Here is a 26,526-nt window from a genome sequence, read left to right as displayed (position 1 = left end):
GTCTAATGGGACTCAGGGTAGACAAGTCCCCTGGTCCTGATGAAATGCATCCCAGGGTATTAAAAGAGATGGCGGAAGTTATAGCAGATGCATTCGTTATAATCTACCAAAATTCTCTGGACTCTGGGGAGGTACCATCAGATTGGAAAGCAGCTAATGTAACGCCTCTGTTTAAAAAAGGGGGCAGACAAAAGGCAGGTAACTATAGGCTGGTTAGTTTAACATCTGTAGTGGGGAAAATGCTTGAAACTATCATTAAGAAAGAAATAGCGGGACATCTAGATCGGAATAGTGCAATCAAGCAGACGCAGCATGGATTCATGAAGGGGAAATCATGTTTAACTAATTTACTGGAATTCTTTGAGGATATAATGAGCATGGTGGATAGAGGTGTATCGATGGATGTGGTATATTTAGATTTCCAAAAGGCATTCGATAAGGTGCCACACAAAAGGTTACTGCAGAAGATAAAGGTACGTGGGGTCAGTGGAAATGTATTAGCATGGATAGAGAATTGGCTGGCTAACAGAAAGCAGAGAGTCGGGATAAATGGGTCCTTTTCGCGTTGGAAATCGGTGGTTAGTGGTGTGCCACAGGGATCAGTGCTGGGACCACAACTGTTTACAATATACATAGATGACCTGGAAGAGGGGACAGAGTGTAGTGTAACAAAATTTGCAGATGACACAAAGATTAGTGGGAAAGCAGGTTGTGTAGAGGACACAGAGAGGCTGCAAAGAGATTTAGATAGGTTAAGCGAATGGGCTAAGGTTTGGCAGATGGAATACAATGTCGAAAAGTGTGAGGTCATCCACCTTGGGAAAAAAAACAAAAAAAGGGAATACTATTTGAATGGGGAGAAATTACAACATGCAGCGGTGCAGAGGGACCTGGGGGTCCTTGTGCATGAATCCCAAAAAGTTAGTTTGCAGGTGCAGCAGGTAATCAGGAAGGCAAATGGAATGTTGGCCTTCATTGCGAGAGGGATGGAGTACAAAAGCAGGGAGGTCCTTCTGCAACTGTATAGGGTATTGGTGAGGCTGCACCTGGAGTACTGTGTGCAGTTTTGGTCGCCTTACTTAAGGAAGGATATACTGGCTTTGGAGGGGGTACAGAGACGATTCACTAGGTTGATTCCGGAGATGAGGGGGTTACCTTATGATGATAGATTGAGTAGACTGGGTCTTTACTCGTTGGAGTTCAGAAGGATGAGGGGTGATCTTATAGAAACATTTAAAATAATGAAAGGGATAGACAAGATAGAGGCAGAGAGGTTGTTTCCACTGGTCGGGGAGACTAGAACTAGGGGGCACAGCCTCAAAATACGGGGGAGCCAATTTAAAACCGAGTTGAGAAGGAATTTCTTCTCCCAGAGGGTTGTGATTCTGTGGAATTCTCTCCCCAAGGAAGCAGTTGAGGCTAGCTCATTGAATATATGTATTCAAGTCACAGATAGGTAGATTTTTAACCAATATGGGAATTAAGGGTTACGGGGAGCGGGCAGGTAAGTGGAGCTGAGTCCACGGCCAGATCAGCCATGATCTTGTTGAATGGTGGAGCAGGCTCGAGGGGCTAGATGGCCTACTCTTGTTCCTAATTTTTATGTTCTTATGTTCTAAAGTTATATATCTTGGGGAGCAGGAGGGAGCAAGACCAGGAGAGGATACAAGAGTCAGAAGTCTTAAAGGGGCAGCAGGACGGGAGTGGGGAGACAAAGAAGCCAAAAGGGAGTAAGATGGGTGGACACGCACCATTGTCCCAGAGAGAGGAGAAAAGGGGAGCAAGGGTCAGCGGTGGAGGTGAGGCCGAAGGGAGTGGCACTGTTGGAGAAACCAGGTGAGCAGGAGGACTCTCTAAGGGAGGTTCTGTATCTCACGGGGAACAGGGACGGGAGATTGCAGAAGAGCTCGAGAGTGAGGAGCCAGAGGAGGATGGAAACATGGGGGTGGGGGGGGCATCATGTGGAAAGGGAAAGGTTAGTGAGGGGCAGAAGGAGGGAGATGGGGCAGTTCCTCGGCCTAAATTTATTGTAAGGAAGAAGCTGAAACTGCAGGGAAAGTTCAAACAGGAAGTGAAAAAGAGCCGGAGGCTGCAGGAGAAAGCAACAGCTGCCCAAAAGGCTGGGAAGGAGCAAGGCCAGGGATTAAATGATGATGGGGGGATTATCAGGCACACTTCTTTTATTAGGAGCAATGATTACATTGGTCTCGATTAATGTGAACGGACTGATGAGGGAGAAGAAATTGCAGCAGTTGTTGCAGTGTTTTAAAGGCACTGACCTGTTGTGTCTGCAAGAAACCTTTTGGGATGAGGATATCCTAGAAAGAGTTTGGAAGGTTTGGAAGGGAGAAGTGTTTACAAGTTGCGCAAATAATAACCGTAGAGGGGTGGCTGTTTGTGAGTTTGTCCATAAAAGAGAACGTTGCATTGGTGGACAAGGACACCGAGGGAAGATTTTTACAGCTAAAGGTACAAATGGATGAATTGAATTGTGATCTCTTTAATATCTATGTGCCGAATGACCATTGCAAGCATCATGAGTTTTTTCGGTGATTATTCACAGAAGTGGCAGAGGCGGAAAACTCTTGTATAGTGGGGGATTTTAATGTATTTTTGTCTCGGATGGATATTTCAGCCCAGATCACCTTTAAGGATGATAACTCCAGAGAGATGATTGTAAAAATGATGGAAAATGTAAATTTGAGAGACTTTTATGGAGGGATCAGAACCCCATAAAAAGGGAGTTCTCCAGCAGAGGTTGTGTGAGTGATGTTTTGAAACAGAGCTGAATAGATTTTGTGTTAATGCGGGAAGGGTTAAGTTCTGAGGTGATGGAGATTTATTATAAAAGAAAAGTGTTTTTTAGTGACCACTTGGCTTTGGTTCTTAAAATTAGGAACAGCAGAGTTAAGATCGGTCCTGGGGTGTGGATTTTAAACAATCAGTACCTGAAAGAAATTGCTTTTAAAGAAGGGATTTAAAATATAATAAAGAACGCTTGGAAGGAACCTTTATTCTTGAAAGCAAAAAAGAGTTTCGTGGGACAATTTCAAATATGAAGTAAAAGTTTTTTTGGTACGTTATGGGAAAGAAAGAGCAACAGCTAACCGGCGTCAAGAAGAGAATATAACCAGAAGGTTTACAGAAATCTATAAGGCAGTTGACAGAGGGGATAAGGGAACAGAGACTAAGTGGAAGGTTTTAAAGGAAGAGTGGGAATTATTGCAAGCTGAAAAATGCAAGGGGGCCATTCTCCATGCAAAGGCTAAAGATGCATTGGAGGGAGAAAGATGCATTCGATATTTTCTGGAGCAAGAGAAGTTGCGACAAAGGTTATCAATAATTGGAGAGTTGAAGGTTGGGGTACAGATCATTAATGAAAGTGGGGAGATTATGGAGGCAGCTAGTAGCTTTTATCAAGAGTTATATATACAAAAGAAAACATTTCCAAATTGGCGATGGAGAAGGTTAGTGCTTTTATTGAAGAGGGTTTAAAGGAGAATAAGAGAAGCTTGTGTGACAAAGAAGTAGGATTAGCGGAAATAAAAGTAGCAATAAGTGGAATGAAGGGGAGAGGTGGGGGTTGGTGGTGGGGGGGGTGGGTGGGGGGGGAGCCCATCGTCCGATGGACTAAGTGCAGAATTTTATGAAGAATTTTTAGAGATTTTAAGTCTATTGGTCTTCGAGGTTTTTAAGGAGATTAAAACAGGGAGGTCTGGCCCCATCTATGAGGAGAGGTATCATAAGCTTAGCTTATAAAAATAAAGAGGATAAAAGAGATCTGAAGAATTGGAGGCCCATCACATTATTAAATGTGGATTATAAGATCTTGGCGAGTGTTATGGCAAATCATATGAAGGAGGTGATGCCGCAGATAGTTTCGCCCTCTCAGTCCTATGGAGTCATAGGCCATCGCTGACTCTGTGGTCTCAATCCGAGATGCGATAGAACTTATCGAAGGGAGTGGGAGGGAAACTTATGTGCTAAAGATGTGATCAAGAGAAAGCCTCTGATAGAGTCTCTCGTGAGTTTATATTGATGGTTTTGGAAGCATTTAGTTTTGGGAAAAATTTCACTGAGTGGATAAGGATTTTTTATTCAAACATATTTAGCTGTGTTAAATGTAATGGTTTTTTTATGCGAGTGTTTTCCAATACAGAGATCAGTGAGACAGGGTTGTCCCCTGTTCCCACTGTTGTACACATTGGTAGCAGAACCATTAGGTTACATGATGCGAAAGGAACAAGACGTAATCAGGATTGCGGTTCCAAGTTCCGGGCAGGTGTCGCTGATACACCAGTATGCAGATGAAGAAATAAAGTAATACTGAGTGCCTGTGTTCTAGTTGACAGAGATTGAGAAGCAGGTTAGTTCCCCACCCTTGGGCGCTCTGTGATTAATGCAGGAAATATTTCGGGTGGTAAACAGCTAACTCAGTAACACGTTGCGTTTCTATAACAGCTTCGGTGCAGTGAAACATCTCGGGCTGCTTCCACAGACCCGAGCAAGGGTTGAGGAGGTGGTCAGAAAAGTCCGTTTTAAGAAAGATTTTAAAGGTGGGAAGGAGTGCAGCAAGAATTTAGGGAGAGGAATGCAGATTATGGGGCACAGTTGACTGAAGGTGCCATCACCAATGCAGAGGGAATGCACAGTAGGCTGGAGTTGGAAGGAGTGACATTGTCAGTGGGAATGTCGGACTGGAATCAGAAGGGTTATATATTAGTTATGGTGCAGTGTTTCCTGGGGGTTCAGTGCATTATGTGAAGGACAACATAAGTAACTACATCTTGTTATGCTGTAAATCACTTTTTTTTTTTAACAATTTGCTTGTGTGAATTCCTGGTCTGTCACGCTGGATTACAAATGTGTGCAGTCGCGTGTGTAAGTGAGGTGATGTCCACTGCAGGGAGCAGCGCGTGCTGCTGCAGGAGGTCGACGGCTACGAAGCCAGCTCGCTGATTGCAGTGCGGGCAGGCACAGCAGGAGGGGCGAAGGAACAGCGAGAGTCCGTAGTAACCGGGGCCCAGGAGAGGCGTGAATCTGGGGCCTAGAAGAGGCGAGGACCCAGGGGCAGCACGGGCCCAGCCCGCACTGCGATATGTGTGCATGCTCGGTCTGTGCAGCAGAGCTGGTCTCCAGTTAGTCTTGGGTAATCCTTGCCACTGGACCAAGACCTCGCTCTGTCAAGCCCGTGTGGTGGCTGGTGTGCAACGGCCACCACACGTGAAAAAAAATCCACGCACAGGCATCTTCCACCCTTCAAGATGTAGTTTGGGATCTGGAATATTAGGTCCTTCATTGAAACACCTGTGAACTCATCCCTTTTTAGCGTGGAAGCAAGTCATCCTCGCTTCGAGGGACTGCCTATGATGATGATGCAGATGACACGACTTTAACGTTGAGAGATGGGGAGTCAGTGAGGAAAGCTATGAGAGTAGTGGAGGCGTATTGTCAAGCTTCAGGAGCCAGGGTAAATTATAGTAAGTCCCGATGCCTGGTTGTGGGAAGGAGTAGGGGGGGAATGGTTGGAGGAAAGGCCTTTTAAGGAGGTGGAAGTTTTAGAAGTTCTGGGGTGCAAGAAGGATAGGGATAAAGTGGATCGACTAAATTGGGAACCGAAGGTTATGAAAATTAAAAAGATTTTGGGAAGATGGGAAAGAAGGTGGTTGAAAGTGCAAGGAAGAGCATCAGCTCTCCTGCTATCTAAACTATGGTACTTATTGATGGTCCCGAGAGACTTGTGTAAAGTTTTTATGGGAAGGGAAACCAGCCTTGGTTGCTTACAATACCATCATTGGACAGCGAAATCAGGGCGGACTCAATTTCCTAAATATTGATTTGGAGAAAAAATCCTTTAGAATTAAATGGGTGAAGAGATTTCTTCAGAAGTCAAATACAAGTTTTTGGAAGAGTTGTTTCCAGCATTTTTTTAAAAATTAAGTGGAATAGGATGACAGGCAATATTTTATATGGAATACAACAATATGTTTTTGAAATCGATTAAACCTCTCCCTAGCTTTTATAAGGGAGTTGTAGACACTTGGGGCCCAGTTTTTAAAAAGTGTGCAGTTTATGCCCAAAGATGCTGAGGAATTTTTAGAACAGCCTTTATTTTTGAACAGGTGGATCAACATTGAAGGAGAGGTATTATTTAATCAAGCTTTTTATAAAAGCTGGTATTATATATGTGAAAGATGTATTATATGAGGCAATTCCAGGTTGGTTGCCGGAAGCGGTAGTGAGGGACATGGTTTGGGAGGAGGATCAGGAGGTAGAGGAAAAAGCAATTAAGGTCATGTATGAGAAGATTGTGAGGGCAATGCCACAGGATTGGATGGAAGAAATAAATACGCAAATCTCCAAAGGAGGTATAATGCGTCCCGCTTCTCCAAGCTTTCTGCTTTGGCAGAACATATACCCACAGCTGCACTTCAACAGAATTTGGAAGGCAGTGTGGGCGAATTTTAAATGTCCAGTGGATTGAACTGGTTTTCAAATTGGCTCATGTCGAAATCTCGACCTCAGAAAAGAATGACTCCGACACTTACAGCTCCGATGGAAGTTTCTCTTTTAATTTACTTGCTCGCAAGGGGTAGGTTTCACTCAGTCAAGGGCTAAATGAACACCTCCGCAATGGTACAGCTTCACAAGATATTTATACAGTAAAACCCAAGTTCTGGCCTCTCCCTGTGTATTGCTCTGTCTCACAGTCAGTGAATACAGATAAAGAGTTAATGGTGTCAAGATATTTCCTTTTGTCAGGGTTATCAGAAAGCCAAACGGCCATTACTCCATGAGTCATAGGTAATGGGCTATCACCTGTCTTGTATTGTGTCAGGATTATCCAATTTCCTGGTCAGTTTACCTGTTTGCTTCAAATGGATGAGGTAAAGGAAAGAGAGATAATGGCTAGAAGATAAGGGTGGGGTGACATGGAACTCCTGTAGTGTAGACAATAGGAGAGCACCATGGGGGGGTTACTTGTCTCAGCATGACTTGTCTCCTAACTGTCTGATAACCATCAGCCATCTAACAGCAGGTTTGGCTGTTTATACAAGCTGGCTGCTAAAATGCAGAAAGTTCTGGAAGGGCCAGGACTCCATTTTAATCAAAAGGCACACAAATACCGTATGGTATCAGCTTAGATAAAAATACATTTCCACATTCCCCCATTTTGTCCTTCACAAGGACAACTCAATCCATTCTGATCTTGTACAGTCTCTCCATTTCCATTTCTACACAAGAGCCTTCAGCAGTTGTTGCGACCATAAGTCTAGCCGTGGTCTCGGTAGGTAACATAGTTTCTCCAACACTGGCACAGCAACACTTAATGACGACAAATAATAGATTTTTTTTTTTTTTAATTCGTAGCCAATCGTTCCAATTCTTTGTCAAATCACAAACGCCAGAGGTCACCTTGCACATGCCAAGGATCACTCTGCGCCAATGCTCTTAGCCAAAAGGCCTAGAGCCACTGCACCGTTCCTGGAAGTACTGCAATACCAGGTTCGTGCCATGGAGGTGGATGGGTCAGGTCCCCCACACACCTCCGTGGAGGTGGATGGGTCAAACCTCCCCACCACAAATAATAGATACAGGGCGAAGACTATCAGCAGGAATATGATCAAACCCTGTACCACAAATTTCCCCAGGGCTCCCAACCATCCTGATGCCCAACCCCACAAGGTGATACTGTCCTGGCCAACTGTCTGTTTATACTCTATTACCTTTTTCCTGATGTTTTCAGCTAGACTGCCGATATCTTCTGATTTATCTGGGATATATGTACAGCATTCTTCACCTATTAATGCGCATGTCCCTCCCTCCTTGGCTAGGAGATAATCTAAGGCCATACGATTTTAGAGAGCCACTGTTCGAATAGCTACCATTTCGTCATTTATCTCTTCAAAGGCTTGGGAAGTTGCGTTGGCTACTGATTCTACTAAGTTAGCCAGTTCCCGTAACTGCCATTCGGTCGATGCTATTCCATAGGGTGGCACCATTACCTTGAATATTCCGTTTAGCCACGTTAAATCCCGTTTAAATCTGTGGCTTCCATAGGCCTCCCTTAGAGTCCTTACTGATCTGATAAGGGGTACCACATATCCTAAGTAACAGGACCCTGTCCAGTTGGCTGGTAACCATGGGTAGGCTTTATGGCCACAAATAAAGTAGGTGCAATTATAGGACGTCAGCTCCTGGTCCTTTCGCACTGTCCCTACTCGAGTGGTCTCACCTTCCCACCCTTCACCTGGGGCTTTGTTATGGACCGTTGTCCAGCCAACGGTTGCTATCTTTCTCTCAGTGGGATTAGTTGTGGCTTGCCATTTAATCATTTGGGAACACTTGCTGCGTCCCATTTCTGGTCCTTTTGTCTCATTACTCACTAGGCATATTATACCCTCAGGATTTCTTATTCTGGGAGTAATGCTTAGGAAGGGAGGCTGATGGTTATTATCATAATTGGGCTGGTACCATCCCTGGAAGGCTGTAAGTTTATACCCTGCCGACCTCCATTCTGTTTGCTCCTTCGTTTCTGGCCCCTTAGTTAGTTTTGTCCTGTTTTGCACTGTCAACCATTCTACCATTTCTGATTCGTTAAAGGGGACAGATCTCAGGGGAATACCCCCCCTGGAGTGGACAGGTACATGGGAACATATCCAACAACTCGACAAGTTTCTTTCTTGAGCATACCTATGACTCAGTGCCATAAATACGTTTACGTGCAATTCCCTTCGGTGGTGGGTCTGTACCCCTGGTGTAATCAATAATGCGAAGTAAAACCCTGTCAAGCCCAGCACCATCAGTCCCCATAGTCCATACAGTTCCTTATTCAGTCTTCCTTTTTCTGTTCCTCTGATTCCTTCGTCCCTTCCTCCTGGTCGGGTGCCCGTTTGCAATGGGATGCGTGGATCCATGTTGGTCTTTCCTTTACCTTGATTGCAGTATTGGTCGCCAGCAGGACCTGGTATGGTCCTTCGAATCTTGGCTGTAGACTGCTTTTCCTTTTAAAAATCTTAATGTAAACGAATTCCCCTGGCTCCAGGTTATGACACTTCCCTTCCGCTGGCTTGACTTGGGCTTCCTTTACCTGTGAATGAAAGCTGGAAATACATTTGGTTAGTGCAATACAATAATTCAACATATTTTCCTCCATTTTGTGGATGTCCATCTGTTTTGCAGTAAATGGTGCTGTAAAAGGTAGTCGTTGGGGACGTCCCATAACTATCTCATGTGGTGACAGGCCTGTTGTTCTGTTGGTTGCAGATCGCATTACCATCAAAGCTAAGGGCAGCAGTTCTGTCCATTTCAGTCCAGTGTCATTGCATAGTTTTGCCAGCTTATTTTTAAGCATTCCATTATATCTTTCAACAAGTCCAGCTGATTGTGGATGATAACTGCAATGAAAACGTTGATTAATCTGTAAAGCTTTACACATTTCTCTTATGACAGTTCCCGTGAAATGTGACCCGTTATCACTGGAAAGCTTAGCAGGGATTCCGAAGCGCGGTACAATTTCTTTTAACAAACATTTAGCAACAGTAGTGGCATCGGCCTTTTTACATGGAAAGGCTTCAATCCATCTAGAGAACACATCTACAATAACTAATACATACTTGAATCCCATACACATAGGTAATTCAATAAAATCCATTTGTAAATGTACAAAAGGCCCGACTGGATTTGGGTGGGAGGCAGATTCTACTTTTTCCGTCTTACCCGGATTCATTGTCTGACAGGTAACACAATTTTCACAGATTTGTTTTGCAATTGCCGAAATACCTGGTGCATACCAAGTTGCCAAAATATAATCTGCCAATCCCCCTTTGCCTGCATGTGTGAATGTATGAACACATCGGGCAATCCATGGAAGTAAGGATCTAGGGGCCACCACGCGGCCGTCATGGTGAACCCATATTCCTTCTGGATTGTTATAACATTGATCCTTCGTCCAGGTCACCACCTCCTCTGTACTGGCCTGTGTCTGAAAGGCCAGCACGTCATTAATAGTGGGTGGCAGGTCTGAGCAATTATTTTTCCTTAGTGGGAACAATGACACCTGCATCCCCCCTTTTGACAGAGCTGCTGACTTAGCTGCATTATCAGCTCTGGCATTCCCAAGTGCCACCTCATTCGACTGGCCTGTATGTGCCTGGCATTTGATAATGGCAAGTTTTAAGGGGCATTGAATGGCTCGCAGGAGATTTTCCACTTGTTCTGCATTTTTGATAGGGGTCCCTGAAGAAGTCAGGTACCCGCGAATCTTCCAAATTTGTCCATAGTCATGTGATACCCCAAAAGCATACCTGGAGTCAGTGTAGATATTAACTGTGTGTCCTTCAGCTAGAATACAGGCTCGAGTTAACGCAAACAATTCGGCTTGTTGGGCTGAAAAGGAGTCTGGAAGAGAGGCTGTTTCGACAACATTAAACTGAGTTACAATTGCATAAGCCGCTCTAGGTTGGCCCCTATCATTTCGTAAGGCTGATCCGTCAACATAGTACACTAAATCAGGGTTACACATTGGTACATCTGTTAGATTGATACGTGGTTTAGTCACTAATTCGGTTACCATTTCACATGAATGGGGTTCGCCGTCGTCTTCCGTGGGGAGTAGAGTGGCTGGATTTAAGGTAGTACATCTTTTGATGACAAGGTTCGGATTTGATAACAGTTCGACCTCGTATTTGGTGGTTCTTGCGGAGGTTAGGTGTTGGGTGGCACATTTAGTAAGTAAAATCTCGACAGAGTGTGGGATATACAAAATGGTCTGATGATTTAGAGTTATTGTCTGAGCCTGTTGCATAGCATAATAAGCTGCTGCCAATGAAGGAAGACATCCTGGTAGTCCGCGTGCCACTGGGTCTAGTTGGGTTCTGAAATACGCTACCGGTCGCTGCCTGTCCCCATGTAACTGAGTCAAAACAGATTGTGCAAAACCCGACTTGTGATGCACAAATAAGTTGAATAGCTTAGTGTAATCTGGTAATCCCAAGGCTGGTGCTGAAGTGAGGGACTGCTTAAGGTTCTGGAAAGCATTCCGGGATACTTCATTCCACATCCTTTAAGCATTGTGAGAATATAGTAGATTCATTCACAGCTCGTAGGTCATGGACAAACCTCCATTTGTGTGGGCTTCTGAACTGGACAAATCTGTGTGTTACACGGACTTCTCATTTATGCTTATAGTGATTCACAGATCACAGAATGTAAAGTACTTGTTTTCTAATCTTATTAAAAGGCCTCCAAACCCAAGATTTTTCCAATACACTCAAAATGTTGATCAAGGAGATCACCTGAAATATCTCAAAATCCCAATTCAATTATTGTACTGCCACTCTTTATCCAAAAAAATCCTCCTACTGAGTTAGAAGCTTTTGTACCAAGATTTTACACCAAGGACAATGAGAGTGTACTCCCCCAGCCTGCACCTCGAGAGACCCACAAAGGCTTTTAAAAAAAAAAGGCATTACAACTTTTAACCACCGGGACCATGTCTCAACAAACCTATCCTTTGTGCATTTCCTAGCTCCGTAACCTCTCATCCGAATAAATCCACACCTGCGCTTCTAACTTAAAATGTCTTAAACTTCCCACATACAGGACAACACTATGAAGGGTTAAAAAAACTTCACTTTGTTTGAAAAAGTGGGTGGAGCTAAAACAAACAGGCAGCTCCACAACTTTTCCAAACAGGTTTCCAGACACAAGGAAAAAAGACAGAAGCACTCTCATTCAAAGACAAGACATTCACGCACTCTCATTCAAAGACAAGACATTCACAAGTCTCTCTCCATTCAATAAAGCTTTTTCTTTTACTAGCTTCATTTTTTTTTCATAAGTCACTATCAGGTTCTCTTTTTTTTTTCATTTGATTTACTTCCTCTGTTAATTTTACATGGGCTTGAAGAATCGGAACCCAGGCCTTTTCTATTACTTTCCTTTTTTTTTTACCTGGATCTCTGTTTATAAGACATTCCTCTAGACACGTTGTTCTCTCTAAATTAAATGAACCATCGGGTGGAAATGGCCTGTTTTCACCCTTAGTCCACTTTACTGGTTTTTGTTTCTTTGGTCAATTGAAGACTGACCACAATTCTGGAGCATGACATAGGCTGGTGTGCCTTTTGTGGTGTTTTAACTTGCTCCGGCACCTATTCTGGATGATTTAAGATTTTCCAGTTTCTGATCTCACAATCCTTTCGGCCAACCGAGTTCTCTACGCCCACTTCTCCTGGCCGTTACGTGGCCTGAAAAGGCTCTTAATTCGGGCTCAGTCTGGGTGTGTGAGATATGTTGGCACGAACCAACCGTAGTTGATCAATCAGTTACTGTTTCTTTTCTTAATCAATCCTTGTGTTTTTTTTTCCGAATCACAATTTTCCCTAGTGACTCTTCCCGTTTCTCTAATGGCAATGACTCACAAAGGTATTGCACACAACAGTAATACAAGGACAACAAACAATATTCCCGTGAGTACACAAATCATAACCTCTAAACAAATTCTCAGTCTGCGTTGTACGCCACTACAGACCGAGTCCTTAACTTATCCTAATAACAGCTGATAAAACTTAAGGTTCCGTACCCAAACTCTTTGATCGATTGCGCTCTTTTTTTTTTAATAGTCTTATCACATAAGAACCCCTTCCGAATTAAAAACAATAAAAATCTTATCACATAAGAACCTTCGATCGATTAGCGCTTTTTTTTTTTAATAGTCTTATCACATAAGAACCCCTTCCGAATTAAAAACAATAAAAATCTTATCACATAAGAACCTGGAACCCTTTTCGATCGACTAGCGCTCCCTTACCTACTGAAACCTTCCCCGGGCTGTCTCGAGATTTTTTCCAGAACCTGTTCTCTTCTGCTGGCGAGCTGAGAAAGAAATGGTTATAAAAAAAATACCTTTAACTTTTAAATGCCGAGTCTTGTAGATGCAGTACCTCAGCTGTGGACAACAGATTACATCTGCGATTCAACAGTGAAGAAACCTCTTGTGAGCAAAGGCTCACCTTGTTTGGCCACCGAAGCCTTTCACTGGAGAGGCACTATGCCTGTATCCGTTTTACTCACAGGACAGAGAGTATGCATCTCGGTGGAACCTCCAATAACTGTCGAAATCTCGACCTCAGAAAAGAATGACTCCGATACTTACAGCTCCGATGGAAGTTTCTCTTTTAATTTACTTGCTCGCAAGGGGTAGGTTTCACTCAGTCAAGGGCTAAATGAACACCTCCGCAATGGTACAGCTTCACAAGATATTTATACAGTAAAACCCAAGTTCTGGCCTCTCCCTGTGTATTGCTCTGTCTCACAGTCAGTGAATACAGATAAAGAGTTAATGGTGTCAAGATATTTCCTTTTGTCAGGGTTATCAGAAAGCCAAACGGCCATTACTCCATGAGTCATAGGTAATGGGCTATCACCTGTCTTGTATTGTGTCAGGATTATCCAATTTCCTGGTCAGTTTACCTGTTTGCTTCAAATGGATGAGGTAAAGGAAAGAGAGATAATGGCTAGAAGATAAGGGTGGGGTGACATGGAACTCCTGTAGTGTAGACAATAGGAGAGCACCATGGGGGGGTTACTTGTCTCAGCATGACTTGTCTCCTAACTGTCTGATAACCATCAGCCATCTAACAGCAGGTTTGGCTGTTTATACAAGCTGGCTGCTAAAATGCAGAAAGTTCTGGAAGGGCCAGGACTCCATTTTAATCAAAAGGCACACAAATACCGTATGGTATCAGCTTAGATAAAAATACATTTCCACACTCATAACCGTATTTTTACCATGATAGTCTTATGTAAGATTGAGTGAGCAGAGGTGGCAACTTGCCCAGTGTGTGGGACGCGGGATGAGACTCTGTCCCTTTTGCTGGTGTTATGTCCGCAGTTAAAGGATTTTAAGTACTGTGTTCGACAGTTGTGAGAGATTTTCTTGCTGGGTGAGGACCGAAGAGCAAGAATGGGAATCCCGTGGGACTCAATTTTGAGATGGGGATTGCAGGAGAGTGTGCCCGAGTCTAGCGGAGCGGCAATTAATGTAATGTTCAGTTTGGCTCGATTTGTGATTATGCAAAGAAGGAATGCTCTGTTTTTTAAGGGGAGGAGAATAAACCTAAAAGATTATTTTAAATATAAACTAAAAGATCATTTAAAGGCTCTGTGGATGTTTTATTCAGAAAAGAACTTAAAGATAGTATTTTATGATCAATTTGTAAAGTACAATAGATTATATGTTACAGGAGACAAATTAAACTTCAGGTTTTGAAGTTAATATGGGTTGGAGGAACAGCTGTGCAGAGGGGCAAAATGGATTTGTATGATACAATGGAATGATCACGATGTTGTAGATGTTCTTAACGTTCAAAAAATATTAATATTTTTTAAAAAGTGGGTAGCACTTGTGGAAATGTCTTTTTATCTAAGCTGTACCACACTGTATTTTTGTGCCCTTTTTAATATAAAACAAAATGGAGTCCTGGTCCTTCCAGGAATTTCTGCATAAAGCAGTCGGTTTGCATAAACAGCTAAACCTGGCTTGAAATGACTGATAGCCACCAGACAGCTGGGAGGCAAGTCCTGCTGAGACAAGTACCCCCCATGGTGCTCGCCTATTGTCTATACGACACCAGTTCCACTCCACCTCACCCTTGTCGAAGTACTCAAACCACCAGCCATTATCTCTTGTAGAGACCTCATCCATTTGATGCAAAAAGATAACTGACCAGGAAACTGGACAATCCTGACACAATGCAAGGCAGGTAATAGCGCATTACCACACTCTCATCGAGTAATGGCCGGCTGGCCAACTAATAACCCTGACAAAAGGAAATATCTGGAAACCATGTCAGGACAAGGATGTAGTAATTAACTCTTTATCTGTATTCACTGACTGCGAGACTGAGCCAATACACAGGGAGAGGCCATAACTTGGGTTTTACTGTTTAAATATCTTGTGAAATTGTACCATTTCGAAGGTGTTCACTTAGCCATTGACTAAGTGAGACCTTTCCCTTGCTAGCAAATAAATTAAAGAAACTTCTGCCGGAGCTGAAGGTGTCTGAGTCATTTATCGGGAGTCGAGATTTCGACAGTTACTTCTTGGAGGTTCCACCGAGATGCATACTCTCTGCCCTGTGAGTAAAACGGATACAGGCATAGTGCTTCTCCAGTGAAAGGCTTCAGTGGCCAAAACAAGGTGAGCCTTTTGCTCACAAGATGTTTCTTCACTGTTGAATCGCATATGTAATCTGTTGTCCACAGGGCAGGTACTGCAATCTACGAGACTCGACATTTAAAAGCTAAAGTTATTTTTTGCGATCATTTCTTTCTTAGCTCGCAGACAGAAGAGATCTGGTTCTGGAAATATCTTGAAACAGCCCAGGGAAGGTTTCAGTAGGAAAAGGTATAAAGAGCGCTAGTCGATCGAAGGTTCTTATGTGATAAGAGTTAATTAGGAAAACAGTTCTTATGTGATAAGATTAGGGAAAAAAAAGCGCTAATCAATCGAAGGTTCTTATGTGATAAGAGTTAAGGTAATGGGACCATAAGTTTTATAAGTTTTATTAGGATAAGTTAAGGACTCGGTCTGTAGTGGCGTACAACGCAGACTGAGAATTGATTACGAAATGATAGGGGCCAACCTAGAGCGGCTTATGCAATTGTAACCCAGTTTAATGTTGTCAAAACAGCCTCTCTTCCAGACTCCTTTTCAGCCCAACAAGCTGAATTGTTTGCGTTAACTCGAGCCTGTATTCTGGCTAAAGGACAAACAGTTAATATCTACACTGACTCCAGGTATGCTTTTGGGGTATCACATGACTATGGACAAATTTGGAAGATTCGCGGGTACCTGACTTCTTCAGGAACCACTATCAAAAATGCAGAACAAGTGGAAAATCTCCTGCGAGCCATTCAATGCCCCTTGAAACTTGCCATTATCAAATGCCAGGCACATACAGGCCAGTCGAATGAGATGGCACTTGGGAACGCCAGAGTTGATAATGCAGCTAAGTCAGCAGCTCTGTCAAAAGGGGGGATGCAAGTGTCATTGTTCCCCGAGGAAAAAATAATTGCTCAGACCCGCCACCCACTATTAATGACATGCTGGCCTTTCAGACACAGGCCAGTACGGAGGAGGTGGTGATCTGGATGAAGGATCAATGTTATAACAATCCAGAAGGAATATGGGTTTACCATGACGGCCGCGTGGTGGCGCCCAGATCCTTACTTCCATGGATTGCCCGATGTGTTCTTACATTCACACATGCAGGCAAAGGGGGGATGGCAGATTATATTTTGGCAACTTGGTATGCACCAGGTATTTCGGCAATTGCAAAACAAATCTGTGAAAATTGTGTTACCTGTCAGACAATGAATCCGGGTAAGACGGAAAAAGTAGAATCTGCCTCCCACCCAAATCCAGTCGGGCCTTTTGTACATTTACAAATGGATTTTATTGAACTACCTATATGTGTATGGGATTCAAGTATATATTAGTTATTGTAGATGTGTTCTCGAGATGGATTGAAGCCTTTCCATGTAAAAAGGCCGATGCCACTACTGTTGCTAAATGTTTGTTAAAAGAAATCGTACCGCGCTTCGGAATCCTTGTTAAGCTTTCTAGTGATAACGGGTCACATTTCACGGGAACTGTTGTAAGAGAAATGTGTAAAGCTTTGAAGATTAATCAACGTTTTCATTGCAGTTATCATCCACAATCAGCTGGACTTGTTGAAAGATATAATGGAATGCTTAAAAATAAACTGGCAAAATTATGCAATGACACTGGACTGAAATGGACAGAACTGCTGCCCTTTGATGGTAATGCAATCTGACAGCAACAGAACAACAGGCCTGTCACCACATGAGATAGTTATGGGATGTCCCCAACAATTACTTTTTACAGCACCATTTACTGCAAAACAAATGGACATCCACAAAATGGGGGAAAATATGTTGAATTATTGTATTGCACTAACCAAATGTATTTCCAGCTTTCATTCACAGGTAAAGGAAGCTCAAGTCAAGCCAGCGGAAGGGAAGTGTCATAACCTGGAGCCCAGGGAATTTATTTACATCAAAATCTTTAAAAGAAAAAGCAGTCTACAGCCAAGATTTGAAGGACCATAACAGGTCTTGCTGGCGACTAATACTGCAATCAAGGTAAAGGAAAGACCAACATGGATCCGTGCGTCCCATTGCAAAAGGGCACCCGATCAGGAGAAAGGGAAGAAGGAACCAGAGGAACAGAAAAAGGAAGACTGAATAAGGAACTGTATGGACTATGGGGACTGATGGTGTTGGGCTTGACAGGGTTTTACTTTACATTATTGATTATACCAGGGGTACAGACACGCCACCGAAGGGAACTGCAAGGAAACGTATTTCTGGCACTGAGTCATACGTATGCTCAAGAAAGAAACTTGTCGAGTTGTTGGATATGTTCCCATGTACCTGTCCATTCCAAAGGGGGTATTCCCCTGAGATCTGTCCCCTTTAACGAATCAGAAATGATAGAATGGTTGATAGTGCAAAATAGGACAAACCTAACCAAGGTGTCAGAAACGAAGGAGCAAACAGAATGGAGGTCAGCAGGGTATAAACTTGGAAATCCTGAAGGTATAATGTGCCTAGTGAGTAATGAGACTAAAGGACCAGCAAGTGTTCCCAAATGACTAAATGGCAAGCCACAACTAATCCCACTGAGAGAAAGATAGCAATCGTTGGCTGGACAATGGCCCATAACAAAGTCGCAGGTGAAGGGTGGGAAGGTGAGACCACTCGAGTATGGATGGCGTGAAAGGACCAGGAGCTGACGTCCTATAATTGCACCTACTTTATTTGTGGCCATAAAGCCTACCCATGGTTACCAGCCAACTGGACAGGGTCCTGTTACTTAGGATATGTGGTACCCTTTATCAGATCAATAAAGACTCTAACATAGCTAAATGGAATATTCAAGGTAATGGTGCCACCCTATGGAATAGTATCAACTGAATGGCAGCTACAGGAATTAGCTAACTTAGTCGAATCAGCAGCCAACGCAACTTCCCAAGTCTTCGAAGGGGTGAATGATGAAATGGTAGCCATTCGAACAGTGGCTCTCCAAAATCGTATGGCCTTAGATTATCTCCTAGCCAAGGAAGGAGGGACATGCGCATTAATAGGTGGAGAATGCTGTATGTATATCCCGGATAAATCAAAAGAAATCGGCAGTCTAGCTGAATACATTAGGAAAAAGGTAATAGAGTATAAACAGACAGTTGGCCAGGACGGTATCACCTTGTGGGGTTGGGCATCGGGATGGTTGGGATTCCTAGGGACATCTGTGGTACAGGGTTTGATCATATTCCTGCTGATAGTCTTTGCCCTATATCTATTACTTATGTTGCTGTGCCAGAGTGGGAAAAACCATGTTACCTACCAAGACCACGGCTAGAGTTATGATAGCAACAACTACTGAAGGCTCTTGTGTGGAAATGGAAATAGAGAGATCAGAATGGATTAAGTTGTCCTTGTGAAGGACAAAATGGGGGAATGTGGAAATGTATTTTTATCTAAGCTGTACCACACTGTATTTTTGTGCCCTTTTTAATATAAAACAAAATGGAGTCCTGGTCCTTCCAGGAATTTCTGCAACAAGCAGTCGGTTTGCATAAACAGCTAAACCTGGCTTGAAATGACTGATAGCCACCAGACAGCTGGGAGGCAAGTCCTACTGAGACAAGTACCCCCCATGGTGCTCTCCTATTGTCTATACGACACCAGTTCCACTCCACCTCACCCTTTTCGAAGTACTCAAATCACCAGCCATTATCTCTTGTAGAGACCTCATCCATTTGATGCAAAAAGATAAACTGACCAGGAAACTGGACAATCCTGACACAATGCAAGGCAGGTAATAGCTCATTACCACACTCTCATCGAGTAATGGCCGGCTGGCCAACTAATAACCCTGACAAAAGGAAATATCTGGAAACCATGTCAGGACAAGGATGTAGTAATTAACTCTTTATCTGTATTCACTGACTGCGAGACAGAGCCAATACACAGGGAGAGGCCATAACTTGGGCTTTACTGTATAAATATCTCGTGAAATTGTACCATTTCGAAGGTGTTCACTTAGCCATTGACTGAGTGTGACCTTTCCCTTGCTGGCAAGTAAATTAAAAAAACTTCTGCCGGAGCTGAAGGTGTCTGAGTCGTTTATCAGTAGTCGAGATTTCGACACACTATTGCCTCTAAGTCATGAGGTTGTGCATTTGAGTCCCACTCCAGGGACTTGAACACATAAATCTAGGCTGACACTCCAGTGCAGTACAGAGAGAGTACATCTGTCGGAGGTGCAGTCTTTTGGATGAGACGTTAAACCGAGGCCCCTTCTGCCCTCTCAGGTAGTTGTAAAAGATCCCATGGCACTATTCGAAGAGGAGCAGGGAAGTTATCTCTTGTGTCCTGGCCAATATTTATCCCTCAATCAACATAACAAAAAAACAGAATATCTGGTCATTATCACATTGCTGTTTGTGGGAGCTTCCTGTGCACAAATTGGCTGCTGTGTTTCCCACTTTACAACAGTGACTAAACTCCAAAAGTACTTCATTGGCTGTAAAACGCTTTGAGACATCTGTTGGTCGTAAAAGGCGCTATATAAATGCAAGTCTTTCTTTCTCTCGGTTGGGGTGTGCGCTGTCTGTGCAGTGCCACCTTTGGGCCCAGATAAATTTCTCCCCTATACCCTTCCTTTTCATATAAATGTAAGTCTTTCTTTCTTTCTTTTCCTGTAAACTGCAGGGCAGCATTAGCATCGAAAGTTCAAAGAGCATACAGAACGGCAAAACTATTTTGAACACCTTCTCTCACATAAATTTGTCATTTCAAGACTCTAAACAATTACTCGGTGAACACTGTGGTTTTAGCATGAGCTTCATTGCAATACTCCTCAGCTCTATTGGTTGTCATGAGGACTAGTTGAAGAAGATAGCCAGAATCTTTCAGTGGCCGTTCATTCAGCTTGCTATCTTCCTGGAGCAGATCTTGAATATTGTAATGTTGCAAGATGCAAGAATCATGGCAGCTCCCAGGATACCTGGCATTAATATGGAGGGTGCTCAGGTTGGCATCCTACATTTTCTGCACTTTGACTGAGTATTATCCTCCTCCATTTCTTTAGACAAAGCAATGCCTGATGGGGCTTGAATAGGCATGTGCATGCAATTGATAACGCACTGCATCCTTGAGATACTGTCAATATCAAAGCTACCTTGCCACCTGGATCTCTGCTGCAGTAGCTGAGTGTCAAAGTGCACATAGTTGCAAGCATACCTTAGCGAATCCTTGGTGACATTTTGAATTCATTTATGTCACACCCGGATTATTTGTACTCCAGCACAAAATTAGTGCAAACATTGACTGGAGTATTTAAGTAGAAATCAGCGAGGGGCTTGTCTTTGGAATAAGTCGGAGTGCGAAATGGTGGTCTTGTTTTCTAGCGTTAGTGCCATTCAATTCAGAGATTACTGTCTTGTAAATTGATTTAGGCCTACAAAGTATGATTTTGATGGTGCAGGAAGTGATAAGCCCCGATTTTAACCTAACCCGCCTGGCAGGAATGGGGGAGGCTCAGGTCAGACACCCATTTTATACTCCATCCAATGGGCGTTGGACCCGAACCCGCCTGTTGCCACTGGGCAGGTTAGGTTGAAAGTGCAGCTATAGGAGATTGATTGACTAGCAATGACAAGTGTATTCTATTCATTTACATACTTCATGCAAAATAAACCAGTTCTTTGGTTCTCATTTGCCCTAAAGTGTCCATCAGTCCACCTTCCAAAAGATAGGAGAATGCATGTGGTGACACATACAAATTCACAGTACCAGTACATACAACAAGGCATCGTTTTGCCACAGTCCCTCGGTCACACTAAATATTGGGCATTAATGGTACTGTCCAGTTTGCAGGGGATGCCGAATGCAAGAGAATATCTAGTACAGACCTAAAAGGTGTAATACAACCATATTTCCTATTGTCTACATGAAGGGAGATTGCATTCATTATCCTAGTGATTATGGGGAGGAAGACACCTGATCCTTTCCTCTGTTGATCTGGAGGGAACAGTTCATCCCTTGAAATTTTGTGTTGACTGTGCATTGAGTGTCTGTTGTTCGAGTGGCATTATAGGTGTCTGATTGTGTAGTGGAAATGGAGCAGGGTATGGACTCAGATTTAGACTTTCTCAAAATTCAAACTCTAGAGCTTCCAAAGTGGAAGCTAAGGCAAATCCAAGCATTCAACCCTAATACACTGTGACTCAGTGGGTAGCACTCTCGCCTCTGAGTCAGAAGGTTATGGGATCAAGTCCCACTCCAGAGACTTGAGCACAAGAATTCTAGGTTGACACTCCAGTGCAGTGCTGAGGGAGTGCAACACTGACAGAAGTGCCGTCTTGAAGGGTGAGACGTTAAACTGGGGCCCCGTCTGCTCTCTTAGGTGGACCTGAAAGATCCTATGGCACTATTTCAAAGAAGAGCAGGGGAGTTGTTGAAGAGCGTTTCCATAGAGCAAAGGCACCTGTGGCATAATGTTAGAATTAAATATGTGTGTGTAGAATGGTGGCAGGATATGTATGAAGATGGCTGCCAGTGATTCAGCAAAGCACTAAAGGAGTGCAGCTAGCAGAATTGACCACATTCCTAGTTACTGATAACTGCTGTTCCTCATACAGGAATACACAGAAAAGACGAGCTCAGCAGATGTCTCTAATCAACGGGCTTCCAGGCCCCAGACAAGATGTCCCGGTAGAATGGTAGACAATAGAACTCCTGTAACAGGATTGAGATAAGGAAACTACCCAAGGACAGTAAGATAAGGGCAATGTCACAAGACCACGAGTAACCCTTAGCAACACATGAGGTGATCACACAGCCACCTGATGTTTAGAGACCAATTCTATTGGTCTAATTGAATCTATATGTAATCTTTAATCAATATGATTGGATATGTCCAGCCGAAATGGGCTGATGTAACTGTAGTAAACTGTTGTAAAACATATAAATATCCATGAAATCCTTTGTTCAGTGGAGAGAGGTGCCTGAATGAACCAGTGGCTTCACCTCCCCGCCGGCGTAATAAACCGTTTTGAAGTATGGAACCGACCCAGAGTGACGAATGATTCTTGCGGAGAACATTCGCGCTAAGAGGAGCTAACCTTGGCCAATATTTATCCCTCAATCAACATAACAAAAAAAATTAATAACGGCCTAGAAATTGCTGCAACAGGGCATTTTATGGCGAGCTTGTGAATTGAATTTTTTTTAACCTCACCCTTCAGATCTTATTATTTCTCCGTAAATTGCTGGAAGTGCTATTTGATAATGGCACGGTGATGTCATCAGGACATCTGGGACCTCTTGCATGTCGGGCCCAATGGTCTATCTCCTTAACCAATGGAATTTAACAATAGAGAAAGAAACAGAGCGAATGACGGAGAAGAAAATGGAGTGAATTTGAAACAAATTAGATACAGAAACAGAAATAAAGAGAGGGAAAGATAGAGTGGATTAAGGGAGAGAGATAAAAGAGATGGTAAGGAAAAGTAAGATTTATTTTTACATTTTAAATTCTAAAAAACCCTCTAGGAACAATATACTACCTTTTTAAAAATTCATTGAAGGATGTGGGCGTCGCTGGCAAGGCCAGCAGTTATTATCCATCCCTAATTGACCTTGAGAAGGTGGTGGTGAGCCGCCTTCTTGAACCGCTGCAGTCCGTGTGGTGAAGGTACTGCCACCCCTCTGTGGGAGTAAGGCTCCACAGTTTTAATTGTTCCCTTTCTGGACCTCCAAGGCATGTCAAGACCACGAATCACGTCATTAACCGAGTCCTTACAACATGAGTTACCAGCCCTAAATGGCGGAGCTGAGATCCATTCGTATCGATGGCGTAAATCCAGCGATTTCATGACACACAAGGGGGAGGCCCATGGCAAGATGGTAAGCCTTTTGGTTTAGGCGGGGTTAACGGCAGAACAATTTGTGGCGTATCACTTCCTCGCCACAAATTGCAGGTTTCATTGCGCACTAATAATGTCGGGCGCTGTGAGCGCGCCGTTATTTTTCCAACAATTTCCCGACCAACATTTTTCAGGATTACCCACTTATTTTCTCTAATTATAATTATTTTCTCTAATTATATGCTCTCGGCAGTAATGTGAACTGAGATTTTGTGCCAGTGTTACAACAGAAGGGGGTATATTTTCCAATTGCAATTTGATGGGTTTCAAATCATAGTTCCTGTTACTCAGTAAAATACAAACAGAAGGCTACAGTCCAGACCAAGCCTGGACTGCCACTAATTATACTGCAAAGGAAATGGACATATCATTCTTTTCTCCCTGTCTGAGAGAGTTTTATATTACATGAATACATCACATCAAGATGCTGTGAAATTTCAAAGAGCACTGAAGAGAACTTGCGAGCATAGTAAGCAAACAATAACCTCTGATTGTGAAATGGGACTGCATTCTAGAAGGCTGCATCCAGTTCAACAGGTACGCCATTGATTGTTTATATGGCCATGCGGACCCAGCTACGATCTAGAAATCCATCTTTATTTTCTGTTGTTGCTCCAAGGTCTTGAAAAACCAGATACTATAAAAAGATCAGCCTGTTCAAAGCCACTCTCACTGACTTTTCTCAATTTGATACAGCAGAGTGACTGCGGAATATGTGGTTCCTCAGAAAGAAAGACTTGCATTTATATAGCGTTTTTCATGACCACCGGACGTCTCAAAGTGCTTTACAGCCACTTTTGAAGTGTAATCACTGTTGCAATGTAGGAAACGCGGCAGCCAATTTGCGCACAAGCAAGCTCCCACAAACAGCAATGTGATAATGACCAGATAATCTTCTTTTTGTTATATTGATTGAGGGATAAATATTGGCCAGCAACCGGGGATAACTCCCCTGCTCTTCTTCAAAATAGTGCCATTGGATCTTTTACGTCCACCTGAGAGAGCAGACGGGGCCTCAGTTTAACGTCTCATCCGAAAGGTGGCACCTCCGACAGTGCAGCGCTCCCTCAGCACTGTGCTGGAGTGTCAGCCTAGATTTTTGTGCTCAAGTAGGACTTGAACTCACAAACACTTCTGACTGAGAGGCAAATGTGCTACCCACTGAGCCACAACTGAGTAGGAGCAGGAAATGACCCGAAGCATGGAAGGTGAAAGCAGCAGTCTGCTTCATTTGTACTGGCAAAGCTCTGCCTACGGCCAAATCTGTTTCTGCATCATAGAATCAGTCGCCAACTCTCCACAGACCTCAAGAATGTTTCGCTGTCTCAATCAAAACCTCTGCCAAGGTTGATTGCAGGTCAGAATAAGAGCCTGTAATCAGTTCTTATATACCCAGCCAGCAGGATATCTCTTGCTGCCCTTCCTTTAACTTCCTGCTCTGTCTGTTTTAAGAATTAAAGTTCTGTTATTCTGCTTTGCTGTGCATGCCTCCTCCACATCTATTTTTTTAACTGCGACTTGCATTTACATAGTGCCTTTAACATAAAAGCGTATATCACAAAAAAAAATCAACCAGCAACGACCCATTAAAAGGAGATCTTAATTGTAACTACATTATGTGAATTAAATTGACCTAGAAAACTGTACACAACTGTAGCTACGTATGCATGCTGCCTAATTAATACAGCCACAAGACCCAAACATGGCAGGTACTGATTTCCTACGGGCAAATGCACATATGGGCTTACGTCGCTCACAAAACTCTCTTTAGCACTTTTACTGTTATTTTTCAGCTTGTTAATGTGTAGAAAGCCATTTCAGGTAACATACAGTGGGAGGGATGATGGGTGAAGAGTCAGAAATGTAAAAGACACAAATATCCCATATTTATGCAGTCTAAATGCCTGATGTAATGTTACCGTGACAGATTGGTTGTAAATGTATCCAGAACCAAACTGCAATAGAAGTAGTTGAATTTAAAATAGCGGCTTAGCGACATAGTAACAAGATTAGATACTCCAGGAAACTGGAATGAGAGGTGGAGGAAAAATAGGCGACAAGCCAAATTAATGTCTAACTTTAAATCAGATTTATGCAGAGAGCTCACACAGGATAGTTCCATTCCAGGATAGTTCCATTCCTGAGTTGTACAGAACAGAGAGTTCCCAGGTTTAAGGTCCTGATGTAGTAATCGGGACACAATAATCAATTGCACTAGGTTTTCACAGTTGGATAGGGACTGTCCACATTCATGGTCAAGGCTGACTCATGAATGGTGGCCATGGTCAAGGTACCAGAAGGTGACTGCTACACATGCAAACCTTGCTCCAATGAGGGAGTCAATGCGTTCAAGCAAAAGGGGAGAGGACCAAATTGTGGAGAAAAGAGAATCCTGCAGATGTACCCACAGATCCGCTCACTTTGTGGGGTCCGGAAGAGCGATAAGAAGATAGAAAGAATTGTCATCAATCATTGGCAGTAAATTATGAAGAAGAATAGATGGACAGTTTCTGTAAAGTAATGGGCCAGAATTTGCTGTAGTAGGGCATTAATGAGACTTGCCCCCTGCACCCTTCAGTTCCAAAAATGTTTACCCGTAAAGTTGCTGAAAGTGGGAGCTGATGACGGCGCAGCGAGGGAACCAAGGCATCCAACAGGGTATATCCTCGACCAATGAGGTTTAAAGATTGGGAAATAAACACAGGAAGGATCGAGAAGGAAGGTGAATTAAAGGGGGTGAATTCAATGTCAGATCAGGTACAGAAAGATAAATTAGAGAGGGAAAGAAAGATTGGATTAAGAGAGAGAGAAAAAAAAGAGACAAAAAGGAAAAGTAAGAAAAAAGACATTAAAAATTTCATATTTTTAAAATTTTCCCCAAAATTCAAATCCTGAAGCAATGACATTACACACCTGTAATGGTTCATTTTCAGTGCCAGAGAGGTTAATTAGCAGTAATTAGCACTTATCACATCGTTAAAAGGGTACTGATGCCTGTAATGATAAAATTTTAACTTTCTGTGCCAAGTTTAATAGGCAGATAATGGGAAAATATAGCAAGTTCCTAAATAAAACAAAGAGGCTAAGGGTGAGATGACTTTTTCTCAAAGCTAATAGCAGCACCACTTGGACAGCAACTTTTGGATATTCAAAGTTACCTGAGTATCTGGCCCTCGCCTGAAGTTGCTGTACTATTTACCCATAAATAATGGTGAGCCATGAGCCTTGCTTTATGTTGACAGGAAATTCTGGCCCAATATGTCAATAGCCATTATGTTTTCTAAGTTAAAGAACTAGCAAAGGGAGAATACACATACTCTTTACTTGAAAGCAAAAAGAACATTTCAAAAATCACATTCTAACCTGATAAATGCTTTAAAATAAACCCCATAACTAACAGATTAACACTGTAATTCCACATTGTTGGGTAGAAAAAAATAAAGGAAAAAAGAAAGACTCGCATTTATATAGCAGCTTTCATGACCTCAGGATGTCCCAAAGTGCT

This window comes from Pristiophorus japonicus, chromosome 21 (assembly GCF_044704955.1).
Source record: "Pristiophorus japonicus isolate sPriJap1 chromosome 21, sPriJap1.hap1, whole genome shotgun sequence".
Classification (NCBI taxonomy): domain Eukaryota; kingdom Metazoa; phylum Chordata; class Chondrichthyes; family Pristiophoridae; genus Pristiophorus; species Pristiophorus japonicus.
This window is presented reverse-complemented; position numbering follows the sequence as displayed.